The sequence below is a fragment of the Piliocolobus tephrosceles genome, chromosome 11, assembly GCF_002776525.5.
Source record: "Piliocolobus tephrosceles isolate RC106 chromosome 11, ASM277652v3, whole genome shotgun sequence".
In the NCBI taxonomy this organism is placed as follows: domain Eukaryota; kingdom Metazoa; phylum Chordata; class Mammalia; order Primates; family Cercopithecidae; genus Piliocolobus; species Piliocolobus tephrosceles.
Genome location: NC_045444.1, coordinates 122,799,001 through 122,816,465, shown reverse-complemented (window position 1 = coordinate 122,816,465; position 17,465 = coordinate 122,799,001).

Below are 17,465 nucleotides of genomic sequence, written 5' to 3'. Positions count from 1 at the left end.
TCCTAGAGGGACCTCTGGAGACTGGCTCTGAGGTTGTTCTTAGCTGGATTCCATCATAATGCTCTACGTGATATTGCACATTAATACAGTGTGCTCAGGCAAGTCTGTCTACAGCAAGGAGATGTCAGTCCCTAAAATGACTGCCTCAGTCAGGATGAGCCCTTCCTCGTCCCACAACAGCACGTTATGAAAACTCAACTGCTACCTTGCCTCCCTACCAACAGAAAGGTCATGTCCAGTGATGCACTGGTGTTTAACAATCTGCTCCTTGAGGAGACAAAAGCTCTAATTTGTAGCTCATGCCAATGTCTATAGTATAAATACTCCCATCTGGCTTATTGGAAACTACCGACATGATGTCACTAAACACGGACTTGGGAAGAGACAGTGCGATCTGTCTCTTGTTAGGCTTTCAATTTTCATCACCAACAGTTCCATCGCCACAGTGGAGGCACATCTCCTTGCTGTAGACAGACTTGACTGAGCGCACTGTATTAATTCGCAATAACACACAGAGCATGGTGGAATCCAGTTGAATTTGTAGATCGTTTATTTGTCGTTTTAGTTCATTCTCACGCTGCTAATAACGACATACCCAAGACTGGGTAATTTATAAAGGAAAAAAAGAGGTTTAATGGACTCACAGTTCCACATGGCTGGAGAGGCCTCACAATCATGGCAGAAGGTGAAAGAGAAGCAAAGTCACATCTTACATGGTGGCAGACAAGAGAGCATGTGCAGGGGAACTCCCATTTATAAAACCGTCAGACCTTATGAGACTTATTCACTACCATGAGAACAGTGTGGGGTAAACTGCCCCCATGATTCAATTATCGCCACCAGGCCCCACACTTGACATGGGGATTATTACAATTCAAGGTGAGATTTGGGTGGGGACACAGCCAAACCATATCATTTTTATACCCACTCTACAGGTATTAAGCCCCTGCTGTGTACATGGTTCTGTGCTGAGTTAAACAAAACACAGAGCAGCAGATCTGTGCTAGCACACAGGCAACCTGTTACTCTCAATAAAGTACCAGATAAGAAGTACTGACCATTTCGAAATGGAGATTTTCTTTATAATAATATGACTCAATCATTTTGACTTAGATGCACATTTCTGAGAAGGAGAGAAAGAGGTGGAATCCCAGTTCTTAGACAGGGGAATTCTTCAGGAATTTGAACAAGGCTATGGGAATACGTCAGACGAGGGATGTTTCATGAACCACATGTTCTTTGGTATTTAAAAAAGGCTGAAACTGCTGGTATTAACACTTACCACTGGCATTTGTCTGTTGTGGTAACATTTTTGGAGCAAAAGTAGGAAAAGACTGAAAGTTAAGAAACTAGAAATGCAAAGTAAGCTTTATATTTAAGAACTTTCAACAACTTATACTTTTACAATTTTATGAGGTTATTGCAGAGAGGAAGGGAAAACACATGCTTTCTACAGTGATATCAGATAAGGATAGCCAGTTAATGCTTTTTATAGATATGTCCAGAGACAAGATCAGAAACAGATCCAAGTCACTATAGGTACCAATGTAAAAATTTAGAGACGCTAGCAAGGAGCTGTGCAGTAAGATGTCCCCAGTTGTCTTAGCTTGGATTCTGCCAGAAAGTGGAGTAATCTGTTATAGGTATTTGGGTACAAGTGATTTAAGTACTTACTATAAAGTTACAATAATCATGACTGTGTGCTGCTGTGTAAAGACAGACATGTAAAATTCTTGGGGCAGGATAGACCCTAGAAACAGGCACACACATACATGATCGAAAAATTTCCCACAAAGACACCAATGCAATCAATGAGGAAAGGGTGGTCTCTTCAGTCAATGAAGGAAAAATGTGGATAACCACGTGGGGAAAAAATGAACCTCAACCCTGACTTTGCACCACACACTAAAATTCATTCCAAATGGATCCTAGATGTAAGTGTAAAAGATTAAATTATACAACTTGTAGAAGAAAATAAATGTTTTGTGACCTTGAGGCAGGAAGATTTCTTAGAACATGGAAAGCACTAAACATTAATGAAAAAATAATGACAAATTTGAATTAATCAAAGTAAAACCCGCTGCTTTTCAAAAGACACCTATAAAAATGAAGATGCGAGTCAGAGACTGGAGAAAGATATCTGCAAAGAGCTGGTGTCCAGAATATAGAAAGAACCCATGTAACTCAATAAGAAGACACACAACCTAACAAAAAATCAGGCAAAAGACAAACACACAATTTATTTTGACACATGAATGGTCATTAAGCAAATGAAAAGATTTTCAACTGAATTATCATCAGAGAAACACAAATTAGAACCACAATTCTTAGACACTATTTTACAATTACTACAATAACTAAATAAAAGCACAGACAATGTCAAGTGTTGGCAAGAATGGGGAACAAGTGGAATACTCACATATCGCTGGCCACCATATAAAATGGTACAGCCATTTTGGAAAACGTTTTGCAGTTTCCTGTAAAGTTAAACACACACTTACTATATGCTACAGCTGGCTGTGTACCCACCCAAATCTCACCTTGAACTGTAATAATCCTCCTGTGTCAAGGACGGGGCAAGGTGGAGATAGTTGACTCATGGAAGCAGTTTTCCTCATACTGTTCTCATTATAGTGAATAAGTCTCATGAGATCTGATGGTTTTATAAATGGGAGTTTCCGTGCACATGCTCTCTTGCCTGTCGCCATGTAAGACATCCCTTTGCTTCTCCTTTGCCTTCCTCCATGATTGTGAGGCTTCTCCAGCCATGTAGAACTGTGAGTCAGTTAAACTTCTTTCCTTTATAAATTACCCAATCTCAGAAATATCTTTATTAGCATCATGAGAGCAGACTAATACAATAGAAGATCCAGGAATTATACTATTAGGTATTTACCCAAGAAAAATGAAAATAGTGGCTGGATGTGGTGGCTCACACCTGTAATCCCAGCACTTTGGGAGGCCAAGGTGGGTGGATCACTTGAGGTCAGGAGTTCGAGACCAGCCAGGCCAACATGGTGAAATCCTATCTCTACTAAAAATACAAAAATTAGCCGGGCATGGTAGCGAATTACACCTGTAATCCCAGCTACTAGGGAGGCTGAGGCAGGAGAATCGCTTGAACCCAAGAGGCAGAGGTTCCAGTGAGCTAAGATCACACCACTGCACTCCAGCCTGGGTGACAGAGCGAGACTCTGTCTAAGAAAAAAAAAAAAGAAAGAAAGAAAAGAAAATATTGTGTACACACACACAGAGAGAGACACACACACACAAACTTGTCCATCAAAACTCATAAAAGTGTTATTCATAATAGACAAGAACTGGAAACAACCCAAAGCCCATCCAGATGTGATAATAAACTGTAGTATTTTCTTACAGTAGAATACTACTCAATAATAAAAAGGAACAAACTACAATAGAGGCAGCAACAGGGACGAATCTCAAAATACTAGACCAGGTAAAAGAAGCAAGACGCAAAAGAAGGCATACTGCATCATTCCAGCTACATGAAGTTCTAGAACCTGAGAGCACGATCTATAGCCCTGACCAGAAAGGTGAGCCAGCACAGTCTGTCCACGCCTACTTTGCCTTGAGCTAGAGTATCCAGGCTTAGCAAATAAAAATACAGGATGCTCAGCTAAGTTTCAATCTCAGGTAAACTGCACATCATTTCTTAGGATAAGAATGTGCCATGAAATATTGGAAGCATGCATGGCACCTACCTGCATGGAACATACTTGTACTGAAAAACTATTCCTTGTCCATCTGAAATTCAAATTTAATTAGGCAGTCTGTATTTTATCTGGCAACCCTGCCTACACTGTAGCTTGCTGTTGGCTTTTTAAGGGCAGGGCAGATATCTACTGATGAAGAGGTCCACTAGACTTGGTCTTACCCCTAGCCACTTCTCAGAAGACAGAAGGAAAGCTCTGCCCCAAACCACCTTAGAACGGCAGCCCCTTTCCATGCTTGGGGCCAGTTTTGCCCTTGATTTCTCCAAGGGACTCCTCAGTAGGAGGGTGGGGGTTTCAAGTCTTACTATCCCTCCAAGGTCAGGGTGGTGGGCTCTCAGGTCCTAGAAGAGGGAGGGCACCTGGCTTCCCCTGTGGCCACAGACAGAGCCCAATCTCTGACTAGAATGGATTCTTTTGACCACATTTTTAGTATTTCAAATTGTGAAAACATATCATCACTGTGTTGCTGTTTTTTTTGGCAATTTGTGTCTGTTCTGCTTTTCTTTTCAAGAGACATCTAAAGCTCCTGTTACTTTGCAGAACACACTCAATCACAGGTAATCAAGTCAGGGATTATGGCCACACAAGGTTTTTAGCAAGTTTCCAAGAAGTCAAATACCAGGTGTGATGTGTGCTAATATTAACCACCCTACACAAGGAAAGGATCTGGTTTATTTATATTGCTTTTCACACTAGAAAAAAAAAAAAAGAAAACAAAACCTCTTTGAATCAAGACCTGTTAAGAGTTGTTCTGGGAATTATGTTTAAAAGAACTATTCTTTTTGGAATACCTACTTTCAACATAAACACTTTCTTATTAGGTTATTTTTATTTTTCTAGCCTAGCAACTAAAAAAGGTGTAATCTGCAAGAGTCGATTGCCTAATAGAAGCACATTTACTTGCTTGAAAGAGCATGAATACATATTAGTGAGAGAAAGAAAACTGAATTTGATAAGAACATTAAACCTTGTGGAGAAAATGCAGACAAAATAAAGGCCGTGGAAGACAGCACGTAGATGATGAAGCTGGGACACATTTTCCCTCCCTCCAGTTCTTCTCGGAAAATTCCTAATTCTGGCTCATAAATAATAGTAGCAAAAACGTAAAAACATAAAATTAAAAGCAGCCACGCAAAGAAGCAAAATTCTTGGAATTTAAGTCATTCGGAAGGACAGGTTGTCCAGGTCTCATTGTGTACAGAGACATCCAAGGGGCCCTGTACCACTTGCATTTATGCTGGAGTGGCCCAATGGAGAACTGCCGTTCAAACTTTGGGTCATGGATTATTGTGACACTAATAAAAATGATGAATCTGCTTCCTAGAAAAAAGCATATGCACCCGTGGGCCCATACATATACGAGCCATTCAAGAGGTTGAGACACTGCCCCAAGCCTATTCACGGAGCCTGGGTAACAATCTTTGTGCTAAGCAAAACCAGCCTCCTTACCAGCTTCTGCCTCCTCCTGGCTGCCCCTGGGCTTGACCTTGGCCTCCTCCATTCTCCCTGTAAGCGGGTGGCACCCATCCCGTTGCTGGTCTTCCTAGAATCCAATCAGGATTAGTAGACTACTTGCCACAGTGTTACACAGCCAGATGACACCGTGTTTAACCAAGCAGGGGTGAGAGATTTGGGGCAGGAAACGGGCTGAGCTTCTGCAATGCAGAGAGGTCGTGTGGAGCCTCCCAGTACCACTTCCTACAGGGCCCAGGGAAAGGCCCTTGCTCTCTCTGAGTTTCTGTGTCCTCATCTGTAAACGGGAATAATAACAGCGATCGCCACAGGAGCTGCAAGGAGGATGAGATGATATTATATATATAAAAGTGCCAGACACTCACTAGGCACCCTAGAACCCTCAAGGGGCCAGCTGTCACAACTGCCAAAGAGTTCACATGCATCCGTGTTTCACTGTTAGTTTCACTTCACACCTGCATAGGGATTTACACACCTCAAGGCATTTCCTTTGGAAATTTATTATTGTAATTCACTATTACCTCACAATACCCAGGAGACAGGAAATAAATTATTATTCCCATTTTACAGGTGAGAAGACTAAGTCTCAGATAGATAGGTTAAGTGAGTTGCTTTTCTTGACTTCCACACCTGGCCTTCCCCCAGAACCAGGTCATCTGGCAGAAACCCGAGAATTGAAGGTGACCAATGTTCCCTCCCCCAGATAGAAAGACATGGGTTACCCACAAGCTACCAACCAAGTTCGTGAACATCACAGAAGCCTTTCCTGTTCCGGTCATACCACAGAGCCCTCTGCTTGAACTCAACCTCTTGGCTTCTCATCCCACCTTTTACTCCAGCCACTGTGGCAGCAACCAGCTTCCTGCAGGAGGTACCTGTGGGCTCCTTTCCTATGACACCCGCATGGTGTGCACACAGCCTGGGAATGTCTCTGTGTGGCGGCCCTGGACCGGGGGAAGGCACGTACTGGATGACAGCTCCTCCTTCTGTTCTCAGGCACACCGCCCTGAGAGGCAGGTCCCCCAACTCCTCAGTGCCCCACGAATGGGATCCTGTAGCCCACAGTGGCGCCAGCCTGTGGCGCCAGCCTGAGGAGGCACTGTGGAGACCTTGCCCTCCTCCCCACTTCACTCTCCAGGGTTCACTCTCTTCAACCCTGCTCCTGTTCCCTGAGATGAGCTCCCCAAACAAACCCCATCATGCTAGGCCTAATACCTGGGAGGAACGCAGGCTCCAGCAGGAGCCCTTGTACTGTCTGTTGCAAGTGCCTTTTCTGTCTCCCTTTCTTCCCACTGCCCTCCTCGCCATCCTCTGCACCCACCTTCCTCTGCTGGCCCAGCTAGGGGAGCCTACGGGACACCAAGCAAAACCTGTGTTTATAAAAGCTGCTGTTACTCAGGACTTAGAAGGTCCCCTACCCCATGGGGCCTATGGTGAGGCAGAGAATGGGAGGAAAGAGAGGATCAGGAAAAATAACTAATACGTACTAGGCTTAATACCTAGGTGATTAAATGATCTGTACCACAAACCCCCATGACACAAGTGTACCGATATAACAAACCTGCACATGTACCCCTGAACTTAAAATAAAAGTTTAAAAAAAAGGACTCCCCTCCAAAGGGACTGGATCCCAACATCAAGGTTTCATGACTGATTGCCTGACATCAGCCCTCCCCTTCCTCTAGCAGGTTCCAGATTGAGACCCGGCCTTTCCTCCATCATGGCCAAGCCAACTCTGTGGAGATAGGAGCACTGCTCCTAAACCCCCACTCCAGGGCTTCCGCCTTTCCACCCAAGGGGAGAAGCCAGTGGTCTTCCCCAGCTTCCCTTGGATTCCTCCTTCCATGCATGACCTTGATGTGAGGCCCTGACACTTCAGCCAAGGTAGTCTGGTGCCAATCTTGACTGGAGTCAGGCCCACAGGTAGTTGCTTTACTGGAGATAGAGTCTTTTAGCAAGTCTCCACTTTCAGTTGATTCTACACCCAGAGCCTCACACACACCCACGCCTGCCTCATTCTGGCCCACGGGTACAACACCAGGCTCGTATCTGCCATGTTTGCATCAAGCACATCACCAAGCTCAGCCTGTGAAACATGAGAAATACAAAGAGATACAAAGAGTAATTACCACGGCATTCCCTGGCCTGGTTCCAAAAACACTGCATTGCTCCAAATCTGCTCCATCCTAGACCCCCAACCCAATTTCCTGCTGAGGTTTCAACTCTCTTCCTGACCCCTTCAGTGAGTGAGAAAATATGTGAATATCGATCTACAGGACTGGAAACAAGCATCCACATTTGCTAGAAAGTTTCCTCTTCAGAGCCAGGAAGGGCCTGGAATCCTATGGAATTCAGAATAACCAGAAATGGACAAAACCTCCACTCACATGGATGAAATTCCCCTAATAATAATGGTGGGAAATTGCTCGCCGTTTCTCAACAAGCCTTAGTGGGTCCCAAGGAAGGAGGCCATGGGGATGGAACTTCTCAACCGCAACTGTCCCCTGTGAGAGCCCAGCCTGGCTTCTTTTTAGTTAGGATCCCAGCTGCATTCCAAGAGGCTGTCCATGTCGTTGCCCACTTTCCGAGCTGGGAAAACTCTAAATTCTAGCCATAGCCCCATACTACATCTCAGTAGTACATAGGAGAATCCTATGCCAGGCCATGAAGGATGAAAGAGAGCCTTAGGAAGGTCACAGAAACACAGATTGTGAAAAAGCCTTTTCTTCACCATCAAATCCTTACATGTGTCTGTCCAACATTTTCCTCTAACCATTCAAGTCCCAGTAGTGGTAAGACCAAGACTCAAGTTCAAGAACAGACCTCTTTTCCTCCACTCCATCCGAACCAGTTGAAGAGAAATCCAGGAGAATTAGAACAGAGATCTCTCATTAAAAACAGTTCCAAGATGTTGCCTCAGCTTGTTGAGTTGGAAAGGACTCAGCAACAATGTTCTCAGGCAAGTTGACTCCCAGGAAAACGAAGCAAATCATCCGCATGTAAAGGTAGAACTCTTTGGAGGTGTTGCCTTTAAAGACCCAGTCCTTATAGTAATTCCACCCAAACACATTTGCCAAGAATTTCCTTCCCACCAGGCAACTTGTTTTCAGGGCTGGAGACACGAAGGGAAGGGACCCTATGCTTTTCATGTAGGAGACCCACATGTTTCCCTGAGATCCCAAGGCTGAGTCTTGTATGACAGTGGGACTGAGCAGGATAAAACCAAACACTTATGAACACCAGGGTCTGATGGGTAGCAATGCAAAGGCCCCAAACACCAGAGAGCAGAGCAAGGCCAGCGATTGCTGACACGTCAGACATAGAAGTTGCAGAGCTGTCAGAGCTGAAGGAACCGAGGGCAGCAGGGGACGACTGTGAGCCACATCTCCCCACCTGCTCCCTACTGTGGTCCTCCTGCTGTTCCCACACAAAGTCCGTCAAAAAGAGGCCTGGCCAGGATGGTGAAGCAGATTGAACCCACACATCCTTGGTCCAAGAAATGTAAACTTTAAGGTAAACTTGGTTAGTGTTACTTTAACTAGTTAGTGTTACTTTAACTAGTCACTAGTAACTAGTGTTACTAGGCTATTTTTATACAATTTTTAGCAGATATACTACATAAAGGGGAAATTTTCCCTGATATTTTAGGGAAGGTAACCATCACTGTGCCATTGTCATGCAATAAACTACTTTGTCACAAGGTCACTGTACGACTGTTCAGAATTTGGTGCCTTTAAATCTGATCCCCATAGACCACACACCAGAAGATTCCAGTTGGCAGAAGCATGTGATGTCATGAAGCCCAGCAGGACAGGGACAAGGCAGTTGTTTCCTGTAGGGCTGTGTGTCTCCACAGCAAGTGCTCACCCAACCGGGCTGTCTCTGCTCTTCCATGAGTGGGACAAGATTCATTACAACCTGCAAATGCTCCAGATGGAAAGAGCCTTTGGGCTTCTTCCACCAGATCTTCTGGAAAGGGGGGTCTCAGCAGAAGCAGCTGACTGAGGACAATGATATTTCTTCTAAAAGAAATGGGACATTTTTGTAGATGAGTGTGGGGGTCACACAAAAGGAATTGTCTGATCAGTTAATAGATGTATAAAGTGTCATATGGGTTCCTAGTCAAGTCGTCCTCAGGTAAGACTGGCACTAGATGGGGTAAGTGGTGTTCTTGCCCCAAACCTATCAATGGCTTCACTTCACTTAGGCAAAACCAGACCTCAACCTACCCAGCATCTCCTCTTCACCTTTAAAGAACAATCAGCAAAGATGTGCTCATCTGTCTATCCATTCATCTATCCATGCATCCACTCATCCACCCACTCACTCATCCATCCACCCACTCATCCATCCACTCATCCATTTATCCATCCATTTATGCAACCTTGCATTTGCTTACCAGGTAAGTATTGAGTACTATCTAGGTACAAATCTAGGTGATCACAATTAAGACCAGTCCCTACCATCACAGAACTTACATTACCAAAAGGAAGTAGGCATTAAACAGATCAGAAACATATATGATACAATTTCAGGTGATGAAGTTATAAGAAAGAAAAGTTAGCAAGAGTTGATGGTGGGCATGGAAGAACTATTAAGTAGGGGATAATTATCAGTCCCTGATTATTTGTAATGACTCTACCGCCATATATACAGAGCACACCGGTTCTAAATATCTTCTCTAAGCTGTTATCAGACTATTTAAGGTTAACAGGAAGAGATATGCCCAGATTACTTTTGTTAATGAGAATCATTCCTAAGTATGTATTGCCAAAATGCCTTTCAAACTTTATTCCAGTTTATAATCTAACCACAACATATAACTGAGTGGGTCTCCAGATTCCTCACTGACTCCTGGGTGTTACCATTATTTCCAGTCCTTGCAATTTATAGATCCAAAAAATAACATCTAAAACAATTTTTTAAAATTTAATTTGCATTTCTTTTATGACTTGCCCATTCATGCCCTCTGCCAACCTCTTGTAGTGTTTTCCACACCCTCTTCTTCCAGCCTTACCCAGGTGCCCAATAAGCCACCCACAGGGGCACCTGCTAGTCATCCATTGGTGTGCTGTGACAGACACCTGCCACTCCCACCAGAGAGCTTTTGTCAGAGGTAGTGCCACAGGGAGCAGCCACAGCCAGCGCTGAGGGAGATGGAAGTTAAAGACTTCAGCTGCCTTGCTCTTTGGTTGGTATAACTCTGGCTCTCTCATCATAGCTCCTCAGTGGGAAGGAGCCCCAGAAGCCACAGTGGAAACCTGCCTGAATCTGCACCCTTTGTTGATTTTTTTTTTCTTTCCTGTCACATTTTCCCCACCTCCATAGCAGCGCTTTCTGGGATTGTCTCTCAAAAACTCTACTTGCACTCAATTTCTTGCCTTAGAGTCTACCTCAGGAACCCAATCTGAGACAGTGTAATGAGGACATTTACTAGATTGGACTCAGGGCCCACAGTTCTTCAACAACCAAGAGAGAAGTGATAAAATACAGCAGCCCAGTTCAGGCACCACTCCCATGCACTGCCAATAAGGAGGGACCATGGACTAAGGCCCAAAAGGAAATCAGAGGTTGCCTTGTGGACCAGCAGGCCAGATACATGGGCACTCTCACCTGCTGTGTGACCCTCTTCACAGGGCTGGCCTCACCCCAGGGTCTACCTTTTTGAAGCTGTATCTAACGCACTGCTGCAGATATCTGCTTACCTCAGATGCAATGCCTTTGGGCACCTGGCCTGTGAGTGACGGTGAAAGAGAGGACCATTTTCCAGGGGATCAAGGCAGTATTTACCTTGAGGTTTCCTAGCCTTTCATATGTAGTACTTAAGCTCCATGGATCCCATTCATTACTGTTATGTGGACATAACTTTGGAGGGTTTAGGAAAGTGGGGAGGTGGGAAGAAAAGCCTTTCAATTCCAAAGAAGGAAGACATGATAGTAGGCAGTGCCATAAGAAGCCACATGGGGTCTGAGCATGCCGACAGGGTGACTCCAGGATCTCAGCCTGGGAGGCAGCTGGCTCATCTATTGTGAATGCTTCCCCAGGCCACCAGAGCTGTGGCACAGACACCTGCTCCTGCAGATGAAGGGAACACCAAATTGTGCAATGAGACCTTTTTGTTTTCATGGTTCTATTGTTTTAAAAAAGTTTGTGTACTGGTGGGGAATACACAGGTGAATACAAATGTCAGGTAATTCCATACCCACCACAGCTCTCCCTGGATTTTCTGACAGTTGTGTCTCTCCTCTAAAACTTGCCATTGTCCCTTTCAGTTGGTATGCCCAGATCCATGTCATATTCAGAACCTGTTTAGAGAACTAGGGAAAGGCAAACCCAATTTTACACAGGCTATTCTCTGACTTACATACATGGAAGATTTGGAGACGTTGTTACCATATCTCAGAACCTGTTCAGCTCTGACTTTCTGATTGTTTTACTGTTGCATGAAAATCTGATATAAATATGTTCATGTTGCCAGTAATCTTCAAACTTAACATATCATGGCTGTATTAGGGCTGACACTACAATTTTTTTGACTATTCTCCTAATATTGAATGCCACTTCTTTACTGAAAATAAATTTTTGCATATAAATGTTTTCTCTCATAGGAGAAATTCCCAGAAGTAAGTAGAGGTCATAACATTCTAAATCATTTCCCTTGGGGTGAGCAGTAGAGGGTAATTATGTCCTCTGATTGCTCCTGGGAGTTAACATTTTCTCACTTATTTGTACTAATTCTTGTGAAGACGTTTACTCATAATCTGCCTATTCACACGCTGACTACTTGATGTGTTTCGTATCAATCTGTGTGGCTCTTGATGTAATACGAATATCTTCTCTGGGCATTCTAATGTAACCTTTTCCTAGTTAAGCTATGAGTGCTAGGCCTGCCTGACTTTAGATCCTGAGAGCCATCTATGGATCCATCTCTATGCTGTGCACTACAGAAGAGCATCCTATGAAGTCCTGAAGCAAATCAAATTCATCATTTTTTGAATGAGCTCAAATGTCTTTGTATGCGCAACAGAGGAATCTTGGAGACAGACCTCCTGGTACTGCTGTCTGTTCCACTATCTTCTTAGATGAGCATTTTGGAGCTTTCTAGAAAAGTTCATTATTGATTTATATGCTAATTTTATTCAGTTTTTATTTGCTAATTATATTTTCTCTTATGGAAAAAGAAATAATGATCTACCCATGTTTAACTTGTGGGTTTAATAGTCAGTGTTGATGATCAGTAATTATTCCATATAATAGAAGTCCTATGCTGAGAAGATTCTATTACAAAAAATGAAAGCTAAAAAGTTTTGAGAAATAATAGATGGCAATATATATGTGAAATTTGGTATGAAACAGCATATAAAATAATTATTTCACCTTGTTTAGAAGTGATTAGCAGTTTAAACTTGACTATTTCCCCTTCATAGAGCCTTGTGTATTTCCTCAGTGAACAATATATTAGAACACATATGGTGTTTTACCTAGTATGTGTTTACTACCTATGAAAAGCAATGGATTGAGAGGTCCAGGGTTTGGCATTTGAAATCTGACAAAAAGCAGAGAGAGAAGGATGGGACAGCGCTGAGCTGGGAAGCAGGACAGGACCAGCAGACCCACAGAGAGAGGGAGGTCGCTGGGGAGGCTGGCTCTCTCTGTTCCTGGCAGTGTTTCTGGAACCATGGCCCTTATAAGGTCTAGCTGATCTTGGATTCTGGATATGTCCTTGAGTATTCTTAACATATCCTCTTTTTGTGTAAGTTAGTTGCATGGATTTCTTTTCCTTTTGCCAAGTGATTCCAGTGGTCATGCACTTTGCAAAACTCTCTCAAATTTTTTCTTGTTCTGAGAAGTTCTAGACTGTAAAAGTCTTGAGGTGAGTCCTGGCTCTGCTACACTAGCTGTGTGACCTTGAGAAAGTTATATGACTTTGTTTTCATATTTATACAATAATAATAAAGTTTGCCTCACTACTATAAAGTCTGAAGGAGAGATAGATATAGATATAGATATGAAAAGTGTTTTATAAACAAGAAAATGCTACTGATATGGTTTGGCTATTTCCCCACCCAAATCCCATCTCAAATTGTAATCCCCAAGTGTTGAGGGAGGGACCTGGTGGGAGGTAAATGGATCACAGGGGCAGTTTCCCCCCATGCCATTATGATAGTGAGTTCTCATGAGATCTGATGGTTTAAAAGTGGCAGTTTCCCCTGTGCTCTCTCTCTCCTGCCGCCTTGTGAAGAAGGTGCCTGCTTCTCCTTCACCTTCCGCCATGACTGTAAGTTTCCTGAGGCCTCCCCAGCCATACAGAACTGTCAGTCAATTAAACCTCTTTCCTTTATAAATTACCAGTCTCAGGCAGTTCTTTATAGCAGTGTGAAAATGGACTAATACAGCTACATAGAGCCATTTGATATTATTTTGTTCCCAAAACAACCCTGCGTGGTTTGTAGGAAAAACGCCATCACAGCTGTTTTCTGGATGAGGACTCTGGAGTTATGTGGGGCTGCGAAGCATGGAGATAAGGCCCAGCCAGAGCTGACTCCATTGCTTGGTAGCAGAGTCAGGACTGAAACCCAGGCCCATGAAGGCCCAGGCCATTTCTTCTAAAGGGCCCCACTGGTGGGGTCAGAAAGGCAACATAGACAATGATCATGTCTGAAGTCATTCAGGGCTTTTCTTTCTGGAGAAAACACAACTCGCAACAGTAGGTTGTAAGCATGGTCCCAGATTCCCTCATCAGACCTCACCAAGTGGAGACACAAGGCATTCCAGGGCGTTTCAAGCCTTCCTCTCTGGCCAGAGCACCTAGGCGATTCACATTTAGTGTAATTATTCATGTCGTGGTATTTGAGCCTGCCATCTTGCTTTTTTCTACTTTCTCTGCCTTCTCTTTGTTCTCACCCTCTCTTCTTAGAGAGGAGCGCAGGTCAAGAGCAGAGTAGGCTCCAAAGTGGAGGTGCCACAGGAAGGTGGCCCTACATCACAGTGGGGGACAGCAAAGGGCTGATGCTCCCTTGGGTTTTTAGGACTCAAAGGAAACTCAGAACTAATCCTTTGTCCTTTGCCACTCAAATGAAATTTGTTTGATAAAGATACATTTTTCACTTTAGTAACAAGAATGGTTTTACTTTTTCAAAAAAGAAATGTGGCAATAACTATAAAGTCAAACGTTTTCATTTGCCATAACTAGTAAAAGAAAAAGTACTAACTGTCCATCAATTAGTATGGCTTTCAGTTGTTGGTAACATAAATCGCCAGCTCACTTCCAAGGGCCCAGAAAAACAGAAAAGATGTCCTAGCACTCAGACCTTCTAATTGCATGTGAGGCAAGATCTGTTTATTTATACCCAAGAAAGAAAGAAAAAGGGGAGGGAGGGAAACAGCCAGATGAAAGTGATGTAAGCCATGTAACTCTTTAAATGATCTGATATTGGCAAATACATGGCTGACTTGAGATAAGCTAGAGAAGTATCCTGTCTACATCGCCAGCCCGGGACAGTGAATCTGGTCCCAAAGAATGAGATTCTAGTATATGGGAAAAAAGAGAGGAGGCCTCAGGTTCGGCTTTGCATGGAGGCAGTGTTAACGCTCAGTGTCTCAGGTTTGCAAGCCACTAAACATCTCTTTTTTCTAAGGGAATTTCAGTCAGTTTCTTCCTGCCATTTACAACCTAAAAAAGCAAACAATCCTGCAGGAGTTTAGATGAGGGAGAGCTGGCCACAGACAGGGCTGGTGGGAGAGAAGGGCCGTGGCAAATGTGCGACTCGTCTGGTCTTTGAAGGCCGTACAGGAATGAAGTAACTGAAGGAGTTGCTGTGCAGGAGAGGAGCTTGCCGTTCTCAGCCCCAGAGAGAGCTCACGTAGGCCGCTAGGCAGTAATGTGTGGTTTAGTGAAAGGTCTGAGCTCTGGAAGAGGAAACGGAACTAAACTTTTCTTCTCTAGGAAAAAGCCTCCCATATTGGGAAGGAAAACACTCGGTGGTTCTGGTGCATGTTTTGGTTAATCTTTCACCGACAAGATAAGGAACAGCCCTCGTCTGATAAACAGCTTAAGATTCCAAGTCCTCGACATTGCTAGCATTCATGTTACAAGTTTAGTCTTAAGTACAGTGTCAAAAAAGCTAACTAAGGGGGAATTTTTAGTCTAAGCTGGGACATGGTTGACAATTGTTATTGAAAGCATGTCTGGTGTGTTTACATTTCAGTAAAAGGTAACCCTCTCTGAGCCTGGAGAATGAGAAAAGCCATCAATAATACCTCTTAACTTGTTACAAGTTCACACCAGGTCAATGTGCCACTAATAATTCCTTCAGCCAGAAGATTTATGTTGCCCCACCACTAGTATTTATTTATGCCATGAGCAATAGCCCTCTTGCCGGCTCTCAGTGAGCCCATGTAAGCAGCTTTGGTTTGCTGATGGTACCTTTACCCCACACCCCTCTATTCTGTCAAGAAACTGATGCACCACCTGCAAGCTGGGTTTGCCTGCATTTGTGAAGCTGGCCACCAGGGTCTACTGCAAGTCGCCCTGAAGGCTACTGGTCACTACTGCCAATGTTTAAAGCATGTGTGTATATAGCACTTTTTATGTTTTATAGTAAAGGAAAGCGGTTCTAAGTGGCGTCTTGTGCCATTATGAAACATGAACATCTCTAAAACAAGAGAGGCCCTGGAGAGTAGCGCCATTGAGATTATGTTTTCCTGGGCTGACTGCAGGCACTCAAGAGATGCTCAGTGAATGAATCAGGTGAAATCCGCTTACCAGGACCTCAGGACAGCAGCAGCCCCTCCCTACTGCGCCATGACTGTGCTCAGCCTTACAAGAGGTCACGTCTACAGTGGATTCGCTTCCTTTATTCATGACACAAAAAGGAATGCAAAAAATGATCAAGGTGCAAACTCTACAGTTGGAAAGTTTGTAAAGTGGTGATAAATTGATACGAAGTCCAAAAGAAATTACAGTCGTCCCCCTTTATCCTCAGGGGATACGTTCCAAGACCCCAGTGGATGCCTGAAGCCTCCAATAGTATTGAACCTTATATATGCTGTGCTTTCTCCTGTACATACATACCTATGATAATGTTTATAAATTAGGCACAGTAAGAGACTAACAACAATAACTACTAATACAATAGAACAATTACAACAATATACTATGATACAAGTTATGTGAATGTGGTTTCTCTTTCTTTGTCTCGCTCTCGAATTGTCTTATTGTGCTGTCCTCACCCTTCTTCTTCTTGTGATGGTCTGTCTTGATAAAATGCCCACGTGATGAGATGAAGTGCGGCAATGACCTAGGCATTGTGACATAGCATTCAGCTACTACTGACCTTCTGACGGTGCAACAGGAGGACCATCTGCTTTGGGTGCCCCTGGATCATCGAGCCGTGACCATGTGGATGATTGGATTTCAAGAGCAGATGATGTGGATAACTAATGGGTGGGTGGTGTCTACACTGGGGAGACGCTGGATGATTCATGCCATGGGTGGGTCGGCACAAGATTTCGTCACGCTACTCAGAGCAGCATGCAATTTAAGACATAAATTGTTCATTTCTGGAATTTTCCACGTAATATTTTCTGACCATGATTGGCCATGGGTAATTGAAATTACAGAAAGCGAAACCACAGATAAAAGGGGACAACAGCACATGAGCAGGTGGGAGGTGTTAAGCACCTAGAGACAGCAAAGGTCCACGAGGAGCTGGCAAGGGGTGGACTCACTCTGGATGGGGAGAGCCAAGAAGGAGGCAGCTGATGTGGTATACTTTGCTTCACACATATGCATGCACATGCATGCACACACACACATGCACATACACATCCATGCGCATGAACCCACACACACAAATGCACAGATGCACGCACACACACACACACATTCTAATTCCCTTACACTTGCAGAGCAGGGTTCATTCTGCAGAGGCTTTTCACAGGCAGACCTAACCAGCCTTGCAACAACCCCACGTGGGAGAGAGGTTTCACAGAACATCTCCATTCGATAGAGACTGACCAGCAGGAGACATCACTTCCAAATATATCTATTGTTTTCTTCATTAGCAAAAGTGTTTATTTTAAACCACCTGATTTAATGGCATGTGTCAGGCAGAATTCTAAGATGGTCACCCAGATTCCCACCCCTGTAGATATGCCTCTAAGCCCTCTCCCTTTGAATGCAGGCAGGACTGTGATTGGCATGAAACACTCGCTTCCTTGCTGAGACTTCATTGCAGTGGACTGGAAAGAGGTTCT